Raw genomic sequence first — 6,069 nt, 5'->3', positions numbered from 1 at the left:
CAAATTTGGAAAGTGAACCAGTTACTCAATAGTGATTGAAATGATACGAGATTAAAATCCAAGTAAAGTAGAATAAGTAAAATTGTTAAGATTTAATTTTGAAGGTTTCGTATAACTGGAACATTAGTTATGATTTTTTAAAGTTAAATCGTGAAACCTGGTTTTCTGCATTTTTTTAAATGAAGCTAGAAACTTTGAAAATCTATAACTAATTCTGTGATGATCGGAATTGTATAGGACCAAGTCTGGATTAAGCTTGGGAATATAGGGAGCTGGACTGATGAATTTAAGACTTTTTCATTAAGTTTATGATTTATGGTAAATTTTTGAATTATGGATGTCAAACCTGATTTTTCCGCAGAATGCTTAACACAACAGCAGCTTATTTCCTCTACTGGAAATTCTCCAGTTTGAATTTTGAAATGAAACCAATTTTAAATGAAACTTTAGTCTTATCAATTCAATTTCATAAAAAAATTCAGAATTTGTGGAGTTGTGGTTTTAAAGATATAGATTTTTGAAATAAGATACATTATGCAGTAAAAAAAATCAGGTTCTGTTTTCTAAGTCAGTAACTTTGAGACTTTATAATTTTTAATTCTGAAGTGATATTGAGATGCAATTAATTGGAGGTGAAAGTTGAGTATGTTTAGTATATATAATTTAAATTTCAGGGTTTTCCATGTTTTAATGAGTGAGTTATGGGACTTGGAAGAGGATATATTCATTGGCTTTTTAGACAGAATTCTGCAGAAAACTACTCAACTTCCGAGTTACATAACTCCTTTATTAAAAATGATATTGACTTGGAACCAATTGGAAAAAAAACCTGGATGAGTGAAGTTGAATCATGTTAATTTTTAAGGTCATTGGATTTAATTTGGATTTTATAATGAATTTTGAATATCACAGGCTGCTGCTGTTTTCTGGTTTTTAAGGCACTGCAGACCAGTCATGGTTTTGCTTCTATTCCTGAAGTTAGAGTAAGCAAAAAAGTATGATTTTTAGTTTTTTAGAAAGCTTATTCTGAGACGGTCGTTTGGGCATAAAACTTGTACAATTTCGAAATCATTTGATATTTTAAAAACAAATTTGAGATTGGGCTGCCAATGTTGCTTTGGTGATTATGTTGGATATGGAATTTAAGAAATAGATTTTCTATACTATCATCAAATGTTTTTGAGTATATTTATTATTATAACTAATGTTAGTTTAAGTTAATTGCAATCACGTCAAATTTTAGTTTTATTTCATTTATCTTATATGGGCTTTATGTGATCATATGAAAATATTTGAGTGTATTTTACAATGAAAATAAAATAGATGTACATGTAAATGTTGGCTTAGAGGATAATGAGATGATTGCTTATATTCTTTCGTCATGTTTTACATAATCTATCTATTAATGACATGGTTACTTAATATCCAAGGTCATGATAATAATCTATAGGTACTTAGTCGAAGGTTTCTAAAGAAAGGGAAAAGAAGCATACTAATTTTGTGATAGTTACTGTTAAGTCGCCTATTCCAGAATGTGTTGTCTTATTTTAATTTATGTTTTGCTTGCTTTCTCTGTTGTTGATTTTGTCTTTCTGCTTATACATATCCTTGCTTGGTTGTGTACTTAGGTATCCTCTAAGATTCTTGATAGAAAAACATTTGCCCCTGATCCCTATTACTCTAATTCATAAATTTTGCATCTTTTGTTTCAATTTAAACTTGTTGACGTGATAGTATTTATGCTTGAAATGTTTGTCTCATATCTTTTCTTTGAGATTGTGAAATGATTCTCTCTTAGTTGCATCCATTGTTGATGGATATCTTACCTGATTGTGTTTTGAAACATTCTCTTAAATCTTTAAAAAAAAAAAAATTTTGTCGTTGACTTTGGTTACCTTCTTTTGTACACTGTATCAATTTTCGAGGGCGAAAATTTTTATAAGGAGGGTAGGATGTAATGTCCCAAGCTTCTTTTTTCTATTATTACTATCCTACCCTTTAATTTTATCAAAATTCCTACATTACCCTTATTCCTCCTACCCAACCCTAACCCTAAATTACTGAACAACTTCCACTCTTCCTCATTAATCACAACCCCTTCTTTTCAAAACTCACACCATACACAAATACACCTACGCAGAAAAAAAAAAAAAGAGAGAACGGTAGAAGGGGCTGCTGCCTCCACGCCTCGCCGCCGAAGTTCTGCTACTGCCAAGTCGCCATCGACGTCAACCCTAGAGAAAGAGGGAGTCTGCGAGTTGAAGAAAGCTGGAGGAGTGTCGCTGCCATTAGCGTTTTGCAGTGCCGCCATCATGGTCGCCGAGAAGGAGGAGGACCCGCGAGGAAGAGGGGCGCGGTCAGTCTCATCGTCATCAGATCCGTCTTTGCCGATGGAGACCCCATCGCCAAGCTGCTGCACCGCCGCTGCCACTGTTGGGTTTTCGGGAAGAGGAGCTCTAGCGGGAGAGAGAGAACGAGAGAGTTCGCAGAAAGAGAAACATCACCATACACGAACAGAGGGGGAAGGAGGAACTCACCGAAGGAGAAGGAGACTCGTCGCCATGCCTCTAGTCGCCAGGAAAACACGCCGGAGCTTCCAAACTTACCGGCAACACTACCTTGCCACTGTTCTGGTCTAACTTCTTCCCTTAGTCTGTCCTGTTTTCACCTTATCTCTACCACTAATTCATTTTTCTACCTTGTCCTTGTTTTGATTTATTTTTGTCTTTGTTCTGTTTTGGATCTTCCAGAATTTTATCTGCCTTTGTCTCTGTATTCGATTTGAAATGACTACCTGGTGTTGTGGTCATTGTCGCTGTCGTGAGACGCACTCTGGGTTTGGTCTCTTCGGTCCGTTAGGACCATGCTGTGAGTAGGCTTTACATTTATAACCTTTAAGCTTTTGGTTTATGCTATTATGAGTTTTCAATTATATTTATAAAACTATTATTGAAGAACTTTGATTTGATTATAATACTTGATTTATTATAGCTGAATAATTCTTCTTATGAAGTTCATATATTAGGAATTTTTACATGAGACTATATATATGTTTGATAAAATTTTATATTATTTTAGAATATTGATTTTATTTGCATATATGCTTTTGAAGTATTAAAGTATTTGTTGGTACTCACTTAGAAATTATGAAATATGTTTCTATGATTGAAAAAGTATGATGTGAAAATATTTCTGATATGAAAGTATTATCTGATTGATTTGATTCGATACGTTATATATTTGAGAGATTAAAGATTTATTGTATTTGAAACTATATGTTTTGAATTGGTTTGGGAGGCTCGTATTAGAAAACCGTAGTTAACGGCGGTTATGACGTTAACTTAGATGCATCTGACTCAGACTCCAGCTAGGAGGGGTGTTGCTAGCCTAACGTGTAGGCCACACGTTAGATCTGTTATTCTGTTAGGACACACAAGAGGAAAGGGCTACCCATAGAGGTGGAGCCGCCCATGTGTAGACTTTTGATTTGATTTCTGTATGAGAACTCCCTTATTGATTCACTTATTATTATTAACTATTATTTTCTAATTAAAGTTACTTTGATAATAATGTTTATATGGTCTCATGTCGATTATAAATGTATTGTCTAGTCACTGAGTTGTAAAACTCATCCTTTTTTTTTTAAAACATTTTTCAGGAACAAATACTTGACTATGTGAGACTTTTTATTCAAGAGTAACAATATGCAGCGAGTACGTATTCTTTGTGGAGTTCCTAGATGTATATGTTCCATATGTCACAGGCAGGATCCAACCATTTGTAATTATTTTATTTTTGTTAAAAATATATATAACTATTTATTTTAGAATTTGTAAAATATTTATAACTTTCTTATTCAACTTATAATTGAGTCGGTTTAGGCTTGCTAAGGGACTATTTTCCTGAGCGCCGGTCATGGCTCATTTTGGGCTGTGACAGAAAGATTGGAAATCCCATAAATCTGGCTGTTGCAACTTGCAAGAAAATGTCTCTGGAAATCAAGCAGAGCTGCTGGATCTTGGAATCCGAAAGCTAAACCTTCTTGCCGGGGTTGCCCACGAATTTCTAGTAGCCAATTTGATTTTGCCTTCACGTACTCTGCTCCATTAATGGAGTGATGAAAAGAAAAAAATTGAAAAATATGATCTATGAGGATGATGAAAATGAATATATACTCTGAAAATACAAAAGCCAGGACATCAAAAACTAAAGGAAAAATGATTAGTTCATGCTGCATTACTTAACAATCTCATTTGGTTTGTACATTGGATGCAAATTGAAGATAAGAGGGAAAGAGATTAAGACCTTTTGGCGAATTACAAATAGAATCCCGACAACAACAATGAGGTTATGGATTTACTGCATCAAAAGCTCCACACCAAGCAAAGACGCCTCTGCACAACAACAACATCATCATTTCAATTCTTACCAAAATTAGAACATATACATCAGATCAAATAATAAGGAACACACATAGCTCATCATCGCAAACCATTATAAATCTGTAACTGAACAAAGAGGAGTATGAGTAGGTATATCAAAATTAAAAATCGTATACGTTCATTTGAAGAAGACGACTACTTACATAAGCAGAGAATACAGCATCATCGCACCAAGACCGTTGATGGCCACTTCTGGTGCTGCAACTATGACTTCTCTTCCGTTCTGTCTATTGCCATCCGAATAATCTCAGCCTCACCAAACTGCATGCCCATTGTTGTTGATGCCAGTATGCATCTCTCGCTCCTCCTTGTCGTGTCTCTACTTCTTCCCTCTACTTTCCCGCAACAAACACAATACCATAATGCATGTCACCATCAAGAAATCTCCGTTTGACAAAGAGAACACAGAGATAACAAAAATAAAAAGAAAAAAAATGATGCAAGAGAGATATATAGATCTAGGAGAAGAAAGACATGAGAGAAGATAGAGAAAGAAAGAGAGTTATGGTAAGGAGAAAATTAAAATTTGATTATTTGAGAGATAGTTTGAATGCTTGATAAGGTTGTGCATATTTAAAATTCAAATTTCAATATCAAATTACATATAGATTTAGTCAAAATTAAAAGGACGGACATTAGGAACATCTTGAAAATGAGGAACGTCTTGAAAATGAAGATGAATCCTTGTCTGGTTGCAAATCTAGTCTTTACGGACAGAAAGATAAAGACAAATATAAAATTATTATATGGTTGTTGTGCTCTCTGCTTTCATAGTCTCATTGCATGTGCTCTTTGTGGAGGTGACTCAGTACCTTCCAGCGATCTGTTCTCTTTCGCTGATTCCTCCTCCGTATCCATCCCTACAGCATTGAAGATCACCACAAACTCCACCGCACCCACTGCGACCACCACCGACATAGCATGGTCCACCACCGTAGCAGTCGCCATCTCATCCACCGCCGCAACCCTACCACCAGCGATAGCGTTGCCTCCACCGCGATGACTCCCCTAAAGGTTGGAGCCATGAGGTACAGTGACATTCTCTGTCTTAGTGCGTACACTAACTCTATAATCTCCAACTCTGACTTAAATTAGGAACAGTAAGAATTAGAAGAAGAAGAAGATGATGAATAAAAACTACTAAAGAAGAAGAAGATTATACAAAAATAGAATCAGTAAAAGGAGGAGAAAAAAAGAAGAGAAACTGATGATGAAGAAGTAGAAGAACCGAAGAAGAGGAGGAAGAGATAAAATTGGAAACAAACAAAGGAGAGAAACACTTTTTTTAATTTTAATTTTGTATTCAAAATTTAAAATTTAAAATTTTAGGAATGTGTGTACATGTAAATTGTAAAGCAAACTGAGAAAGGGGGGTAAAAAAATTGGTTACGGTCATGAAAAGTGTGGTGTAACGAAATTAGTTTGATGTAGGAGTGTAATATAAGAGTCATGATGATTGAAGGCATTCAAATTTTGGTGGATGAATACATATAATAGAAATTGAGAATAAATCTGGTAAAGGACACGTAGAAATTTCACTATGAGAATAACCTTCTTTTCAATGTATGTTATAGGATTAAAACAAGGATAAATAAGACTCATGTTATTAGCATGATTACACTTCTCT

Source organism: Arachis ipaensis, chromosome B9 (genome assembly GCF_059453495.1).
Source record: "Arachis ipaensis isolate K30076 ecotype BB chromosome B9, ASM5945349v1, whole genome shotgun sequence".
NCBI lineage: Eukaryota > Viridiplantae > Streptophyta > Magnoliopsida > Fabales > Fabaceae > Arachis > Arachis ipaensis.
Note: the sequence above shows the minus strand (reverse complement) of the source record.